Here is a 19469-nt window from a genome sequence, read left to right as displayed (position 1 = left end):
AATAGACAGTCACTACCATCATGGGACCTATATTAATTGTTTATTTCTTAATTGTAATTTTTTTTACAGTGTTCAACCCAAATAATCACAACCGAAATCTGTGATTATTTTTTAATAATCGAACCGAAACCGAACAGATCTCAAAAAGCACTAATCGCTTAGCACCAGCAACAAGACTGTAGAGCACAGATCTGTGAAAAAATACTGTCAACCTCATTATTATCTGGCATTATGATTTAATTTGATGCTTTACTTCAGCAAAGTGTGTCATCAGGAGATCAACGTTGCACAACACAGAAGTCCCCCATTGAGTCATAAACAACTTCAAAGAGGACGGAGGAAGTAGTGAGGTGAGTAAATGCTACCGTTGTTTATTTAGACTTTGAGTCATTCAAAGTTGACAGATCAGGGTAAGATACCAGATTTAATCTCCCACACTTCTAAATTGAACATTGTGTGGTTTCTACCTCCTTCTCTTCAGGCTGAGGTTCACATTACAGTTTCCTTTAAGATAGTTGCGAAGTTTTCAAGTGTTCTGACAGTTTGTTGTGTGTATGGTTTTTGTTCTTCTATCCTCGTGGGGACATGAAATCCCCAAAAGTCCCCACAAGGATAGTATAACAAGGACAACTCTCCCTCGTGGGGACACTTCCCACATCCCCACAAGGGCAAAGACAATTTAAGATTAGGGGTTAAATTTAGGGTTACAATTAGGATTAAGGGTTAGGTTAAGGGGTTAAGGTTAATGTTAGGTCCCCACAAGGATAAAAAAACAAGTGTGTGTGTTCAATTTTCACGTGTATGTGCTTAGTACAAAACCCCAAAGAGAAAATAAAAAAGGCAGTTGTTTCAAAACTCTAAGCAAATTAGAGAGAATATAGTAGACGGTTGCTGTCAAAAAGTGATTGATTAGTTTTTTCTGTCTCCTGTGTTTGACTTGTTAATGTTCTCACAATATTTAGTGTGTGCTTATGTAAGTTGATAGTGCAGCTGTTTCTTTGAAGTGAAGCACATGTTTGAAATAAAAAGTGATGGCCTGGTGATTGATGTGTCGCGTAGTGACCTCGTTGAACTTAAAGAAAATGTGTTTGAAAAAAGTAATTTCCAGGTATGTCTGCCTGAGTATTAGTAAGTCTTAGACTTGTCCTGTGAACACTATGAGCGAGAAGAAACCTCAAGAGAGATAAACCACAGAAAACTACAGAAAAATGTCTCTTAGACCTATTCTAGGTGAATCATGTCCTTCATGTTTGGGGCACAATGACAAAACCATTGATACTGTTCTTTGTGATTCACCTGCTTGTTTTAATGGTGGGATTGATATGAGTGAGGGCCATATGGGTTACATTTTCCAACCGGATGATTCAACAGTGAAGATTTTCACACACAGCTGCCTCAACATCCTATTCCAGCCCAAAAATGGGAGATTTTCTCATGTGTTAACAACAAAAGAAAACATGTATTGTGTAGTGATGTGTAATAATAACAGGTCTGATCCATATAAAGGTTTAGTAATAAACATTAGTGTCATAGTTTAATATTTAATATTGTATAGTACAACGTTTATAATTTGTATACTATACTTAAATTAATGTAGTAAAGTTTTTGAAGAAAATAAAAGGTTTGAAAGAAAATTGTATTTACCTTCAATGAATTAAATCTCTCTCTCTCTGTCCCTCTGTCTCTCCCCTTGGATGGATGTGTGCGGGTCTTGGTTGCATGGGGTGGTCAGGTTATAATTTGTGGGGTTTCAAGCAGAGAGGGCCCTGCTCAGGGCCTTCTTTTCCAGGAAGAATACATTTAAAAAACAGTCTTTACAAGAAAAACAATAATTACACATATAAACATTTATTGGGCATTACGGTGTAATATTGTGTAATAATAATATGAAGGATTTAAAAAAGGTTTAGTAAAAAAAATGTTAGTTTAATAGTTTTATATTGCATAGTAAACTTTTAATAATTGTAAATGTATGTTTACATGTCTGTACTAAAGTTTTTGAAAAAAAAAGGTTCTAAAGAAAATGTAAGTTACCTTTAATGAAATCTCTGTGTCTCTCTCTTTCGCGCTCTCTCTTAGGTTTTAGGTTTTTAGGCTGGATATCTGTAAAAAACTTTGTGACAACTGCTGATGCGAAAAGTGATTTTAAGAAATACATTTGATTGAGTGACAGATTTGTATTATTCTAAAATAATATAATAATATGATTATCATCATCATAATCATCATTATTGTTATTATTGTTATTATTTGTTACAGGTGAGACATACCCAGAAATGTCAACGTCTTGTCAAGTGCTCAAACCCGGCCTTATGGATAAACTCCCAAAAAGACTACATGAGCTTGAAGGAGCTGACCGTGAGTGATATAAAAATTAAATAGATTCACTACGATTTCTTTATACAGCAGCCCCAGACAATCATGTCCAGTAGCTCCAACTTATAAGAATGGGTTTACATGGCAGTGATGAAAACAGTTTATGTGAGCGCTAATTCAAACATACAATGACATATTTTTGATTCAATTACCCATTCAACATTTTTGTTACAAAATCACTTCTCATTGTGTACATTTCAAGGTTTCACAAACATAAAACAGCAGTTTAACATAAACAATATTTCCCTCCCCTCTAAAAACATACTTTTCGATTATAAACATATAAATATAATAATCTGTTACCTGCAACTGTATGTAAACGATACAGTTGTGTACTCAATCGCCCTCCCTGCTGATCATGCTCTATCTGAACTACATTATGCTTTCATTATTTTGCAGAAAACTTTTATTGACCTTAAATTATTATTGAATATGTGTAAAACTAATTCAGACTGCTGAATGTGGCTTGTTATACTTAGAAAACCTTTAAAGGAGTTAATGTAACCATTCAGTCATGGATGTATGTAAACATATTTAACACGTATTGCTTGTTACAGAAGACTACTGTTGTACATTGAGTAGCCCTTCATCCTTGTTACATCTTGATGTGATGGTTCTTTATGTCTGTACATGTTTATAATCCACATAGTGTGAATAGTGGTTTCCATAAAGTTATTAACCCCCTAAACCTGAATCTGAAATGACCTTTATGATCTTTCTTACCACTATTACTTTGGGGTTCTAATCTCCCTCTTTCAGAAACCCCAGTGTGAACAAATCTTTAACATTCACGATTTTATTGGTGGAGTTTATGGATTTGCATGTGGCTGTGCATTATATAATGCCTGAATAGGAAAGAGGATCTGATCAAGCCTATTGGTATTCTGGATCAATTCTTGATCCAAAAAGACACACAACTGTTTGGGGTTTAATTCCACATCTGTTTGCATTGCTTGGGAGTGTATTAGCATGGTATGAGACAACATAAATAATTCAATTTAAGTAAAATAAAAATGAACAGTATTATCCCAAATTGAGATTGTTCTTTAGTAAATAGAAAACTCAACAGCATGTTAGTCTGAGAAACATTAACTAGATAGTTGTTTTAAGTTTGTGAAACCTTTCAATGTAGAAGTGATTTTGTAACAAAAGTTTTGAATGGGTAATTGTATCAAATATATGTTTGAATTAGCGCTCATATAAACTGTTTTCATCACTGCCCTGTAAACTCATTCTTGTAAGTTGGAGCTACTGGACATGATTGTCTGGGGCTGCTGTACAGAGAAGTCACTGAGCATCTTTTTTTAATACATGTTTTTATATCACTCACGGTCAGCTCCTCCAAGCTCATAGTCTTTTTGGGGGTTTATCCATAAGGCCGGGTTTGAGCACTAGACAAGATGTTGACATTTCTGGGTATGTCTCACCTGTAACAAAATAATAATGATAATAAAAAACATAATAATGTTATATTTTTATAATAATACATCTGTCAATCACCTAAATGTGTTTCTTAAAACCCTTTTTTGCATTGGCAGTTGTCACAAAGTGTTTTACATATATCCAGCCTAAAAACCTAAGACTAATCAATGAATATGCTGACGCACAGCATCTAGTAAACACTCCCTATAAGTCATAAAAGAGGATTAAACATAAAGAGGAACAATGCTCTGAGAGCTGCGCTGGGTGCACATTTAAGAGAACATGTGCCCCTTATTGTTATTCAAGATGTTCCAACGCTGATAGATGACCCGCAGGATCAGATATTAACCAGGGTGGCTATAGAGTGGGCAAAAATTCAACACTCAGGAGTTAATGTCGTGTAATTTGTATTTTATCAGCGAGAGAGAGAAGTTTATTTCACTTTTGTATATTATCTACTTCACTTGCTTTGGCAATGTTAACATATGTTTCCCATGCCAATAAAGCCCATTAGAGAGAGAGAGAGAGAGAGAGAGAGAGAGAGAGAGAGAGAGAGAGAGAGAGAGAGAGAGAGAGAGAGAGAGAGAGAGAGAGAGAGAGAGAGAGAGAGAGAGAGAGAGAGAGAGAGAGAGAGAGAGAGAAACTATTACATAAAGTTATCGCAGATGCACACTATGTAACACATTATATTACTAATTCCCCATAAAGTTGATGTCATTGTCTATCAGAACTGTTGCAATACAAAACATTGAAACGTTGTTAAATATTCTTTACTTTGATATACATTGAGGGAGGTAGTAGAAAGAGAGAGCGAGAGAGTAGTATTACACAATGACATAATAGATCTTCACACCCACAGACATGGCTTCAAAGTCAGTCATAATTTCTTATCATAGTTTGATCATAGTTTGTCATAGTTTCTTATCATAGATTCCAATCATAGTTTCTAGTCAGAGAGGTTTTGATACGATAAGACAGTCAGATAGAACCTAAGAGGGCAGAAGCTATTGTCTACAAACAGAATGAATACAAACAACGGCTACTGCTCAATGGATAAATAGCCTTCATTTAAAAATTAAAAACATACATGTCAACGAAAACAACGAATACATATGTCTTAAATAATATATATCTATATCCAAACATCACATTGAATATTCAAATCACCTTCAAAAAGCTGAATGAGGAAGAAAGGATTCCCAGATGATCTTTTAGATGTTTTGACTTCAGGACATTCTGGGCTGATGGCTGTTGGAGAGGGGAGTGGCAGTTGAGTGAGCTAGGGACTTTTGAGGCCCTGCCTCTGGGAGTCTGCCAGCTTGTGACATGATGAGAGAGAAAGAGAGAAATGGCCTACCTGTAAGATATGTTGTGCTACAAACATAATTATATTTGAAGAGGTTTTTGACCAATCAGGGACCTAATCTCAAACACTCATGAAAAAAATATTGTCGACACTAAAGAATGTGAATTTGGTCATAAAAATGCTTTTTGACAAGCTATATGCACGAAAATAAAGATACTTAAAAACGTGACATAGATATAAAAGCCTTATTCATATTGGAAATTCAACTCACATTCAAAATGCTCCATGAGGAAGAAAAGATTCAAGGAGTCTCTTTAGATATCTTCAGGGCCTCTGTGCTGGTCCTCTGGGTCTTTTCTTGGTTGACTGAGACTTCCAATGGATGCTCTTTTATGGGGGGGGGATTGATCTGTTTAGGTCATCAGTAAAAGGGGACATCGTAAAGAATAAAAATCTATTTTTTAATTTTTTATTGACTGAGTAATTTCAAAAGTATAAAAACAGAACAAGGAAGTTGTTGACATGATCTCCTAAAAAGTTTGGAAATGTGGTATAAGCCTTTTCAAACTAGATAAAAATTTCATTAAATATAAGAACAAACAAAGAACACATTCTTATTTTCAATGACGGCCTAGGAACAGTGGGTTAACTGCCTTGTTCAGGGGCAGAACAACAGCTTTTTACCTTGTCAGCTCGGGGATTCGATTTTGCAACCTTTCGGCTACTAGTCCAACGCTCTAACCACTAGGCTACCTGCCACCCCATGAGAGTGAGAGAATGTACTGTACATATACTTTCTTTCTTTCATCACATTCCCAGTGGGTCAGAAGTTTACATGCACTCAATTAGTATTTGGTAGTATTTGCCTTTAAATTGTGTAACTTAGGTCAAACGTTTAGAGTAGCCTTCCACAAGCTTCCCTCAACAATTTGGGTGAATTTTGACCCATTCCTCCTGACAGAGCTGGTGTAACTGAGTCAGGTGGGTAGGCCTCCTTGCTCGCACATGCTTTTTCAGTTCTGCCCACAAATTGTCGACGGGATTGAGGTCAGGGCTTTGTGATGGACACTCCAATACCTTGACTTTGTTGCCCTTAAGCCATTTTCCCACAATTTTGGAAGTATGCTTGCGGTCATTGTCCATTTGGAAGACCCATTTGTGAGCAAGCTTTAAAACCTGTTGAGGATCTTATCCCGATCTTATCCCGGTATTGGGATTCATTGTCATGTGACCATGGCGGGGAATTCAAAACTGCAAGAGTAATCATTTCAAAAAATCAAATAATCAACTATTTTCCTCCATTTGAAAGATATATCTCCTAAATCTAACCACGCTGTCCGATTTTCAGAGGCATTACGGAGAATGCATAAAGTTAGGTTATGTGAGGAGAGTACATTGACAATAGCTGCGTGTAATGTTTAGCCAATTCAAAGAAGGGCATCAACAGACAGAAAACTAGCTAGAATTATGCACTTACCTTTGACAATCTGCATCAGATGACACTCATAGGACATTATGTTATACAATACATGCATTTTTAGTTCCATCAAGTTCATATTTATATCCAAAAACAGCATTTACAGTCGCGGTGAAATTCAGAATTTTTTTCGGCTCGAATGCACCCAGTGAATCCAGCATTACAAATCACGGAATTACTATTCGAAAACATTGGTAAATTATAATATTGTCATTCAAAGAATAATATATTATCATCTCGTAATTGCTACCGAATGGCCAGATCTCAAAATAACTTTACTGGGAAATCACATTTTGCATAAACTGGGTACTATGCTAACAACAATAAGCTATATGCTAAGCTAAGCTAAGCTATACCGTTAGCATTAGCATCATCTAATATCGATAATAACATTCTAAATATCCCCTTACCTTTGATTATCTCCATCAGAAGGCGCTGCCAGAGATCCCAGGTCCAGAACAAATGTGGTTTCTTTTGACAAAGTTCATAATTTATGTCCAAATAGTTAGCGTTCAGTAGGCTCCCACAAAATGAGGTGGGCAGTGTAAAGTCACGTCGAAAAGCTAAAGAAAACCTAGTAAATAATCTATTTACGTTTGTTTAAACATGTCAAACGTTGTTTAGCACTAATCTTTTGTTCCATTTTTAACGTGAAACATCAGTAAACATCAGTAATATTTTCACACAACCTATCAAGTGTCTAGAATAAACGATAATGACAAAGGCACTCTTCTCAGATTCATGCGCAGGCGCAAAAAATGAAGTGATGACGTGTCAACTTGTAAGCTTTCTAATTCGGTCTGTATTCATCACAGATGCTTCCAACAACTTTCTAAAGATCGTTGACATCTAGTGGAAGCAGTAGGAGTTGCGAACTGAATCCTTTCTCACTGTGGTATCTTTAAAACAATGACACTAAATAGTACAGTCACAAAATTCTCATTTTTTTTAATCTATTTTTCACAGGTTTTTGCCTGCAATATGAGTTTTGTTATACTTACAGACACCATTCAAACTGTTTTAGAAAATTCAGAGTGTTTTCTATCCGAATGTGTTAATAATATGCATATCCTAGCTTCTGAGTTGGTGTAGGAGGCAGTTAAAAATGGGCACATATTTCTTTCAAAATTCTCAATACTGCCCCCGTGGCCCGTAGAGGTTAACTTCTTTGGGATGGGGGCAGTATTTTCACGGCCGGATAAAAAACGTACCCGATTTAATCTGGTTACTACTCCTGCCCAGAAACTAGAATATGCATATAATTAGTAGATTTGGATAGAAAACACTCTAAAGTTTCTAAAACTGTTTGAATAGTGTCTATGAGTATAACAGAACTCATATAGCAGGCAAAAACCTGAGAAGATCCATGCAGGAAGGGCCCTGTCTGACAATTCGTTGTCCTTCTGTTGCATCTCTATCGAAAATACAGCATCTGTGCTGTTACGTGACACTTTCTAAGGCTTCCATTGGCTCTCTAAAGCCGCCAGAAAGTGGAATGGGGTGTCTGCTGTCTCTGGGCAAAGTATAGGAGCAGAGTTTGTAAGTGGCCTGCCTGGGGATAGTGAGACTGGAGATGCGCGGTCACGAGAACTCGCCATTTTTTTCTTTCTCTCTTTGAATGAATACAACGTTGCCCGGTTGGAATATTATCGCGATTTTACGAAATAGCATAACAATTGATTTTAAACAGCGTTTGACATGCTTCTAAGTACGGTAATGGAATATTTAGAATTTTTTTGTCACGAAATGCGCTCGCGTGTTACCCTTCGGATAGTGACCTGAACGCACGGACAAAACTGAGGTATTTGGATATAACTATGGATTATTTGGAACCAAAACATTTGTTGTTGAAGTAAAAGTCCTGGGAGTGCATTCTGACGAAGAACAGCAAAGGTAATCCAATTTTTCTAATAGTAATTCTGAGTATACTGAGCCCCAACGTTGGCGGGTCTGAATAGCTAGCCTTGATGGCCGAGCTATGTACTCAGAATATTGCAAAATGTGCTTTCGCCGAAAAGCTATTTTAAAATCGGACATAGCGATTGCATAAAGGAGTTCTGTATCTATAATTCTTAAAATAATTGTTATGTATTTTGTCAACGTTGATCATGAGTAATTTAGTAAATTCACCGGAAGTTTGGTGGGTATGTTAGTTCTGAACATCACAGGCTAATGTAAAAAGCTGGTTTTTGATATAAATATGAACTTGATTGAACAAAACATGCATGTATTGTATAACATAATGTCCTAGGAGTGTCATCTGATAAAGATCATCAAAGGTTAGTGCTGCATTTAGCTGTGGTTTGGGTTTATGTGACATATATGCTTGCTTGGAAAATGGCTGTGTGATTATTTGTGTCTATGTACTCTCCTAACATAATCTAATGTTTTGCTTTCGCTGTAAAGCCTTTTGATATCGGACAATGTGGTTAGATTAACGAGAGTCTTATCTTTAAAATGGTGTAAAATAGTTGATTGTTTGAGAAAATTGAATTGTGATGCCATTGGCTGTTGTCTAGGGGTTCCGCTGGCGGAACGGGGTTCCGCTAGCGGAACGTCTAGATGCAAGAGGATAACTTCCTGACTGATGTCTTGAGATGTTGCTTCAATATATCCACATAATTTTCCACCCTCATGATGCCATCTATTTTGTGAAGTGCACCAGTCCCTCTTGCAGCAAAGCACCCCCACAACATGATGCTGCCACCTCCCGTGCTTCATGGTTGGGATGGTGTTCTTCGGCTTGCAAGCCTCCCCCTTTTTCCTCCAAACATAACGATGGTCATTATGGCCAAACAGTTCTATTTTTGTTTCATCAGACCAGAGGATATTTCTCCAAAAAGTACGACCTTTGTCCCCATGTGAAGTTGCAAACTGTAGTCTGGCTTTTTTTATGGCGGTTTTGGATCCGTGGCTTCTTCCTTGCAGAGCGGCCTTTCAGGTTACGTCGATATAGGGCTCGTTTTACTGTGTATATAGATACTTTTGTACCTGTTTCCTTCAGCATCTTCACAAGGTCCTTTGCTGTTGTTCTGGGATTGATGTGCACTTTTCACACCAAAGTACGTTCATCTCTAGGAGACAGAACGCGTCTCCTTCCTGAGCCGTGTGATGGCTGCGTGGTCCCATGGTGTTTATACTTGCATACTATTGTTTGTACAGATGAACGTGGTACCTTCAGGCGTTTGGAAATTGCTCCCAAAGATGAACCAGACTTGTGGAGGTCTACAATTTTCTTTCTGAGGTCTTGGCTGATTTCTTTTGATTTTCCCGTGATGTCAAGCAAAGAGGCACTGAGTTTTAAGGTAGGCCTTGAAATACATCCACAGGTACACCTCCAATTGACTCATTTTCCCAGATTCTACCCCAGCCAGGTGCATATTGGGGGAGGGACACAACAAATAAATAGCTTTGCATGTGTGGCTCCTTACCACAATCAATCAGAATGGCAAAAATAATCTCTGCTCAGATGGCCTTACAAATAATTTTTGCAGAGAGAAAAGATAGTGTGGAAGGAGCGTCTTCGGAGTCTGGCGGTGAGTTGGAAGAAGAGGATGAAATTGACCCTCAGCCAGCTTCAGGACCAGCGCATCAGCAGCCAGCCTGAGGACCAGCCTGTCAGCAACCAGCTCATCAGCAGCCTGCAGGAGGAGAAATATGGATGTCAACTAATGGTGAAATTGAATGGTCTTCTTGCCTAAGGAATGACCAACCCTGCATGGCTGCCAATGTGATAAAGATGCAACCAGGACCAACGGGGATGGCGGTCACTCATGTGCAGGACATAAAGTCTTCTTTTGAACTGTTTATCCCAGACACTATCCAGAAAATCATTCTGGACTGTACTAATTTGGAGGGAAGGCGTGTTTTTGGAGACATGCATACTTTGGGGTTCTTATCCTTGCTGGTGTTTTCAGATCCAATGGGGAATCCACAGAATCCCTGTGGGATGCAGAAACTGGCAGAGAACAACAATGTCCCTGGAAAAGTTCACATTATTTCCAGGATTATGCACTTCGATAACCGAGACACCAGACCAGCTTGGCGGCAGAGAGACATGCTAGCTGCAATCAGGTCAGTGTGAGACAAGTGGGTGGACCGCCTTCCCCTGTTTTACAACCCTGGGCCCAACGTTACTGTTGATGAGCAGCTTATGCCATTTAGGGGCCGCTGCCCCTTCAGGCAGTACATACCGTCAAAACCCCCAAAATATGGAATCAAGATCTGGGCTGCCTGTGATGCTGCTTCATCATTTGCGTGGAACTTGCAAGTGTGTACAGGGAAGCCAGATGGAGGAGCCCCTGAGAAGAACCAAGGAATACAGGTTATCCTGGATGTGACACAGGGACTCTGTGGCCACAACATCACATGCGATAACTTTTTACTTCGCACAAGCTGGGACAGGAGCTCCTCAGGAGGAAGCTGGTGATGGTAGGAACAGTACGAAAAAACAAGGCAGAGCCACCTCAGCTGTTGAATACAGGGAACAAGCCTATCAATTCCTCTAGGTTTGTTTTTGGTGTTTTATCCCTCGCTGAAAAAACAGGTTCAACCTCTTTCTCTCTTTAGGTACCTGGGCTGAAGTCCCCCCAAAGGACCAGTATGGGGCGGCAGGTAGCCTAGTGGTTAGAGCTTTGGACTAGTAACCGGAAGGTTGCAAGATTGAATCCCTGAGCTGACAAGGTAAAAATCTGTCTTTCTGCCCCTGAACAAGGCAGTTAACCCACTGTTCCTAGGCAGTGAAAATAAGAATTTGTTCTTAACTGACTTGCCTAGTTAAATAAAAAAATGGGTTGAAGGGAGATTCAGTGTGTCTGACTGTAGCAGAACCACCTGAGGAACTTAAAGGACTTAGATGGAAGGTCAATAGTACTGTAATAGTTGATGATAAAGAGATCTCTCCAAAATACAAGTAGAAGGTGGATTTTAATACAGTGAACCACACACTGCATTATGAATCTGAGTGAAAAAGACAGGGGAACTTACATTGCCTCCTATTAGAGAAATTGGTAAGAGTCAACTATTATGTACAGACTAACAGTGCAGGGTGAGTTTTGTGCAGTTTCGTTTCTGGTACAATCTACTGCATATTTCTGCTTACATGTAATATATCGTAATGTCTAAAGTCATGCAACATTCTTTCCCAAATCCACTGGTTCTTATAGAAGCTGTTTCCAGACCAGTCATGGAGGTGTTGTCTCTTTACTTTAACTCTACTGGTTCTTATAGAAGCTGTTTCCAGACCAGTCATGGAGATGTTGTCTCTCTACTCTAACTCTACTGCTGGACGTCACAGTCAACTGTTCAGTTACAGGTGTGTGGGCGCTGTCTGTCTGCGATGGAGGTCAGTGCACACTGTCACAGCAGTCTCTGTCCACACCAGAGTCAACATCACCATCTCCAGTGGCAGTGGCAGAACCCAGCTAGTACAGTGGATTGGGGCCGATTCCGGCTGAGAGTTGGGGAACTCGGCTGAGAGTCAGACTCGGCCGACGTCGGCAGTATTACTTATGGCTAGGATGCGGGGATTGAGCTCGGGCCGATTCCGGTGTGAGTTATCTGGCCCAAATGTATTACATGGGGCTCAGGCCGATTGTGGCTACTCTCTGGCAGATGATTACACAGGCTGCTTTATATAATTAACATTTCATTATTTATTTACTTTCCATATTTTGTCATTGTTTCTGTGATCAAAAAATGTAATCAACATTTAAATTAAATTCTTTAAGAGTCCTGTTTAAGTAGTATTTAGTATTTTGATACTTTGTGCAAATTGAAAATCATTAAAAACTTGGTGGATGGGTCCTCCAGGTGGTGCAGTGGTCTAAGACACTGGGTGATACTACAGATGCTGGTTCGATACCCGTGCTGGCCGTGACCGGGAGACCCATGAGGCAATGCACAATTGGCCCAGCATCGTCTGGGTGAGGGGAGAGTTTGGCTGGCCGGGATGTCCTTGTCCCATTGTGCTGTAGCGACTCTTGTGGTGTGCCAGGCGCAGGCACGCTGACATGGTCTGCTATCGACCTTTGCCTCTCCCGAGGCCGTACAGAAGTTGCAGCGATGGGATAAGACAATTGGATATGACAAAAAAGGGGTAATAAATAAATACAATTATAAGTTTTTTGTGGATGGGTATAATTTGTATGTATAAAATGTACAATAGTAATATTTAAAATGACTAAATAAGGTAATTTTGTATACATTTATTTAAATTTACATCGGGCCGCTTCTGGGGGGATTCTTGTAAGATGCAGGCAAAGTCGGCTAAATTCCGGTAGATGGATACGGCCTGATGTACTTGGGCCGATTCTGGACAGTCCTTCATTTTGATTCTGGGCCGAGTCCGACATCCGATTCCAGGCCGATTCAATCAGTTCCGGGCCCCCGGAAGAGGGCCACTTCTGGGCCGATTCCTCATTGCTAGCTGGGAAATCACTTCGGTGCAGAGACCAACTCACAATGCATGGAGTACATATGTAAGTCTAATTTAAAAAAATGTTGAACTGTTTTAACATCTTTGCAGTTATATTGTTCTCCGGGAACATTTTGAACAACAGGTAGGTCAGAAGGATGGGCAAACTTCAGCATTACCAGTCGGCACCATTGTGGGCAGTGTAATTGGTGTGTTCTTCTTCGTTGGTGTGTTCCTTGTTGTAGGAGGTATCCTATCTGCCAAAACATGGCCATCCCCTAAAGAAGAACAGCTACTGCAGGTAACATCTCTGTCAATCATTTATTTGGTTTAAACACATTTTTAAAGAATTATCATTTAAATGTTGTTATGATTTCTCATCTCCTAACAGGTAGTTGTTCCAGAAGTTGACAACCCAGTGAGCGCTATACCAGATAGACCAAAACCACAGAAACCCTTGGATCTGAGGTGACATCTATCTACGTTAGTGCAGGGAGACCAGGAGCAGCAGTGGAAGTCCACCACCCAGTGGACAAAGTGAGCACTTCATCAAAATAGAAGACTGAATCACAGTCCCCCCCAGCAACCAGCGGTACAAGAGTGCCATCCAATGGAACTCAATTTGTTTGTATGTTCATTAGCACAGAATACATGAACCCAATTTTGGCTTCAAGACGCTGGCAATTTGAAAAAGTCGATTGTGCTGATTTATTGGCACATTGAACCATGTATAATTTTGTTTATACATATATATTTTACAGAGCTGCTACTCACTGTTTATTATCTATGCATAGTCGCTTTACCCCTACCTAAATATACATATTACCAATTTTGTTTAGATATTTTATTTAACCTTTATTTAACTAAGTCAGTTAAGAACAAATTCTTATTTACAATGACGGCCTACACCGGCCAAACCCAGACGACGCTGGGCCAATTGTGCGCCGCCCTATCACGGTCGGTTGTGATACAGCCTGAAATTACCTCGACTAACCTGCACAACTTGGTACCGGTACCCTCTGTATAAAGCCTTGTTATTGTTATTTTCTTATACTACTTTATTTATTTTTTTACACATGGGAAATTGTGAAGAAGAGAACTTAAAAAAACTAAAATAAGTTCAAAGGCTAAAGGTTACATTTTCCTGAATAGAAGGTTGAGATGACAGTCTAAACCATACAGGCTAAGCCATACAGGCTAAACCATGCAGGCTAAGCCATACAGGCTAAAAAAACTATGCAAGCTAAACCCATACAGGTTAAATATGTTCTCTAATACTACTGTATTGATCTGTATATCTAATTATTCACTAAAATGCACTAATTGTAGGTCACTGTGGACAAGAGCGTCTGTTAATGAACTAAAATGTCAAATGTTACATGAGAAAGCATATTTACCAATATAAATAGAAAAGTTAAATCCATTTCAGTAGGATCTGTCAGATCCAGCTGGCTATGTGGAGGAACCACACAGGTATGACAGTCAATTATAGCTAAAAGCAGAAGTATTTGTTGTGTGGACAAAAGCTCAAATAAAGGTAGTACTCTGCATTAATCAAAATGACATTGAACATGCTTAGTCCAGCAATACACTCTTAGAAAAAAAGGGGCTATCTAGAACCTAAAATATTTTTTTGTCTATCCCCATAGGAAAACCCTTTGAAGTAGTGTTTTTGGTTCCAGGTAGAATCCTTTTGGGTTCCATGTAGAACCCTTTCAACAGAGAGTTCTTCATCTACACGGAACACAAAAAAGTGTTCTACCTGGAGTCAAAAATGGTTCTCCTATGGGGACAGCTGAAAACCCTTTTGGATCCCTTTTTTCTAAGAGTGTAGGTTTGATCTGTGTCAAGGAAACTGGCCCTATATACTACCCAACAATACGGTGCCATGTGCTGGTTACTCATTCAATACACTACATTTGGCTTCACTATGGAGTGACTGCCCGACTTTCACAGACTGCCCGACTCTCACAGATTCTCTTAGATGGATTGGCACATGGAAAGTCAAACCAACAATTTCGTTTTTCGTGACATGTTTGACCAATTCGGACACAGTTTTCTACTTCACCAATAGGCCCGTGGTTATTTGGTTCACCAGAGCCCCAGTATCTAGAAAAGGGAGAAGAGAACCCATTACTCCATACAGTATGTCCCAGAATAAATAAATATTTGCGACCAAATATATTGGCACCATGGATTTTTACAATTTTATTTAGAAAATAAAGACTAATGGCATGGACAAAATTATTGGCACCCCGGAGCTAGTACTTGGTTGCATAGCCTTTGGCCAAGATCACTCCAGACAAATGCTTCTTGAAGCCATCAATAATCTGTTGCACCTTTCGACTGGCAATTTGGCCCAGTATTTAGCAACAAACTGCTCTAATTCTTCAATTTGAAGGGTGCCCTCCACCAAATGCTGTTTTCCGATCTGGCAATAGGTTATGGATGTGATTTAGATCTGGACTCTTCGCTGGCCACAACAAACAAAACTAAACTTGAGTTACAGATCAGCACTGTGTTTACCGATGACCAAATTAAGCATTCAATGAAAATAACACCCTCCCTACAATCAAACATGGGGGAGGTTTGCATCTCGTCCTGGGGGCCTTGAATATGTACAAGGCATCATGAAATCAGCAGATTATCAAGGTGTTTTGGAGTCCAATGTTAAACCAAGTGTCCAAAAACTGGGTCTCAATTGAAGGTTGTGGGTCTTCCAGTAGGACAACGACCCCAAACACACATCAAAAAGCACCCAGAAATGGTTCAGGAAGAAACGCTGGACTGTTCTAGAGTGGCCAGCAATGAGTCCAGATCTGAATCACATCCAAAATTAATTGGCGATATCCTCCCAAAAATGTTTTATTGTCACCGGATAGGTGTAGTGAAATGTGTTGTTTTACAGGGTCAGCTAAAGTAATACTCCGCAAACGAAGCTCAAAGGCACATCAGCAGATTCTTTCACCTTGTCGGCTTGGGTATTCCAATCAGCAACCTTTCGGTTTAGCTCTATTTGCTAGGCTAACTGCCGCTAGGCTAACTGCCGGCCATCAAAGCAGCTGGTGGAGGGCACCCCTCAAACATTGAAGAATTAGAGCGGTTTGCTGCTAAATACTGGGACAAATTGCCAGTAGAAATGGGGCAGCAAGCTCATTGGTGGCTACAAGAAGCATTTGTCTTCAGTTATGTTGGCCAAAGGCTGCGCAATCAAGTCCTGGCTTCAAGCACATTGTCGATGCCATGAAAATCCAATAACAAAGTGTGGATATCAAAGGTATTTTTTCTATTTCAACTTATTTGAGAAGAAATATGGAATTATTTGATGAAAGTGCAAGGGTGCCAATATATTTGGCCTCAACTGTACAAGGCTTACAAAACTATGTATACAACGCTGTGCTTTTGAGTGTACAGCTGATTTGTCCTTCTATGTGAGTTTGCATGTGAAGTGTGTGCCTGCGAGTGTAGATGTGTGCAAATCTATGCCTTAAAAACATCCTTACTTGAGGTTCTCATTAAGAGTTGTATTGTCCATCCACACCCACACATTCTCTTGCTTCTCATCTGTCAGTCCAATCCAGGGGCTGTGATCATAAGGATTAATTCCCAGTGTTACCACTCTCTGTTTTAGAAAATCCTATGGAGAAAACCACACGTTCGTCAACCAATGGACCAACGGTTCTCATCCTGATGAAAGCCTTAATGGCTGAACGTTCATTTCTTATAATATTCTAAATAAAGTATATGTTTAACTTGAAGAGCGAGAGCCCTGTCTGCTTTCCACTCAAGTCAACCAATTGAGACAGACATGCAAAACACAGAGATACTGAAAGAAGGATGTATCCTAACGTGAAGTCTGCCCGTTATGTGTGAGTCATGTAGCAATAAATTACACTACATGACTGAAAGTAAGTGGACACCTGCTGGTCAAACATCTCATTCCAAAATCATGGGCATTAATATGGACTTGGTCCTCCTTTTGCTTCTATAACATCCTCCTCTCTTCTGGGAAGGCTTTCCACTAGATGTTGGAACATTGCTGTGGGGACTTAATTCCATTAAGCCACAAGAGCCTTATTGAGGAAAGGGCCTTCCCCAAACTGTAGCCACAAAGTTGGAAGCACAAAATTGTTTAGAATGTCATTGTATTCTGTAGCTTCAAGATTTCCCTTCACTGGAACTAAGGGACCTATCCCGAACCATGAAAAACAGCCCCAGATTTTACAGTTGGCACTATGCATTAGGACAGGTAGCGCTCTCCTGGCATCCACCAAATGCAGATTCGTCCGGACTGCTATGCGCTTCAACACTTTGTGGTCCCGTTCTGTGAGCTTGTGTGACCTACCACTTTGCGGCTGAGCCGCTGTTGCTCCTAGACATTTCCACTTCACAATAACAGCAGTCACAGTTGACCAGGGCAGCCTTAGCAGGGCAAAAATGGAACTGACTGTTGGAAAGGTGGCATCCTATGACGGTGACACGTTGAAAGTCACTGAGCTCTTCAGTAAGGCCATTCAACTGCCAATGTTTGTCTATGGAGGTTGCATGGCTGTGTCATCAATTTTATATACCTGTCAGCAACTGGTGTGGCTGAAATAGACTAATTGACTAACTTCAAAAGGTGTCCATGTACTTTTGTATATATATAGTGTACTACACCTCCAATCTTACCTGCTCCTGCTGACTCTCTATGATGACCAGATGTCCTCCATCGTGGATGCAGGCGTACTGACTCTGTTCCCAGGTCAGTTTGTCTTTAGAGAAGTAGTAACATGATCCATTGTAGAACTCCCAGCCAGGAGAACACAGCTGACTGGTATTACATATCTTCTGATTCCCTGTAAGAGAGAGAGGAGAGACAAGAACGCACCAGAAGACAAGGAGACAAGAGACAATGAGATGCAATTTCAATTTGATGACTTACAGTACTACAATATATACTATATTTATATGTATAACCAGGATATACAGTAAAATACAGTATAATATTCAGTACTACAGTATATCCTATATTTATATGTATATCCAGTAAATACAGCATAATAATATAAGTACAATATAATATAGTATAATATTCAGTACTACAATATATGGTATATTATAACTGTCCATGAGGCTTCCACTTTTGTACTCTCATGCATGGGAGGAGGATATAACTAACCTTGGATGGTTGCCAGGAGATCTTTGACCCTAGTAAGGTTGGCATTACAGTCTTGTAGCTCTGAGGATAACAGCTCTCTCTGGACTAAGAACAGAATAGATTGATATCTTATTAGAATATTTTTCCCATCTTAATCTTTTATTTTTATTGGCCAGTCTGAGATATGGCTTTTTCTTTGCAACTCTGCCTAGAAGGCCAGCATCCCGGTGTCACCTCTTCACTGTTGACATTGAGACTGGTGTTTTTGCGGGTACTATTTAATGAAGCTGCCAGTTGAGGACTTGTGAGGTGTCTGTTTCTCAAACTAGACACTCTAATGTACTTGTCCTCTTGCTCAGTTGGGCACCGGGGCCTCCCACTCCTCTTTCTATTCTGGTTAGAGCAAGTTTGCGCTGTTCTGTGAAGGGAGTAGTACACAGCTGAACAAGAATAGACTGATGAGTTTCAGAAGAAAGGGCTTTGTTTCTGGCCATTTTGAGCCTGTAATCGCAGGCTGATGCTCCAGATACTCAAATAGTCTAAAGAATGCCAGTTTTATTGCTTCTTTAATCAGACAACAGTTTTCAGCTGTGCTAACATAATTGCAAAAGGGTTTTCTAATGATCAATTAGACTTGTAAAATGATAAACTTGGACTAACTAACACAACGTGCCATTGGAACACAGGAGTGATGGTTGCTGACAATGGGCCTCTGTACGCCTATGTAGATATTCCATAAAAAATCTGTCATTGTCACAGATTTCGTCGTGTTGAGGAAAAGACCAAAATGCAGCGGGATTGTGGACACTCATGTTTATTACTGATAAAACATGTAAGGTATCCACTTGAAAAAAAATTAAAAAAATAAACGATACTCACGACACCAACAGTTTTGCAGGCTATACTAACGCAGTGCAAATACAATCTCCCACAAAAGACAAACAAACACACCCTCATATATGGGACTCTCAATCAAAGGCAAATAGACAACACCTGCCTTCAATTGAGAGTCCCAACCCCAATGAACCCAAACATAGAAACAGACACACTAGACTAAACATAGAATACATGAAAATCAAACAGTGCCCAAAAACCCCGGAATACCTAAATCAACTGCCCTACAACAAACACACCACCCCTAACCACATAAAACAAATACCCTCTGCCACGTCCTGACCAAACTACAATACCAATTAACCCTTATACTGGCCAGGACGTGACAGTACCCCCCCCCCCCCTAAAGGTGCTAACCCCGGAAGCACCTTAAGAAAAAGAACAACCCCAAACAACAACAAAAAATCCCCCTACTAAAGGGAGGGAAGGGAGGGTGGCT

The 19469-nt window shown here is 39.7% G+C and overlaps 1 long non-coding RNA gene across 2 annotated transcripts; it reads right to left on the bottom strand.

Moving 5' to 3' along the window:
- Positions 1–776: 776 nt before the first annotated feature.
- Positions 777–18325, bottom strand: LOC115194503 (uncharacterized). Of its 2 annotated transcripts, XR_003878377.1 has the most exons (7): positions 18158–18325; positions 17668–17834; positions 16500–16633; positions 14394–15105; positions 5376–5513; positions 4966–5116; positions 777–1780 (listed from the first exon to the last, which is right to left on the bottom strand). It is a non-coding gene; the product is annotated as an uncharacterized LOC115194503 (long non-coding RNA). The 2 variants fall into 2 exon arrangements; XR_003878376.1 differs by lacking the exon at positions 777–1780 and having other exon boundaries at positions 4551–5116.
- Positions 18326–19469: the final 1144 nt, after the last annotated feature.

The sequence above is a fragment of the Salmo trutta genome, chromosome 5, assembly GCF_901001165.1.
Source record: "Salmo trutta chromosome 5, fSalTru1.1, whole genome shotgun sequence".
Taxonomy (NCBI): Eukaryota; Metazoa; Chordata; class Actinopteri; order Salmoniformes; family Salmonidae; genus Salmo; species Salmo trutta.
The sequence above is the reverse complement of the archived record's forward strand: the minus strand, read 5'-3'. Positions and strand labels throughout refer to the sequence as shown.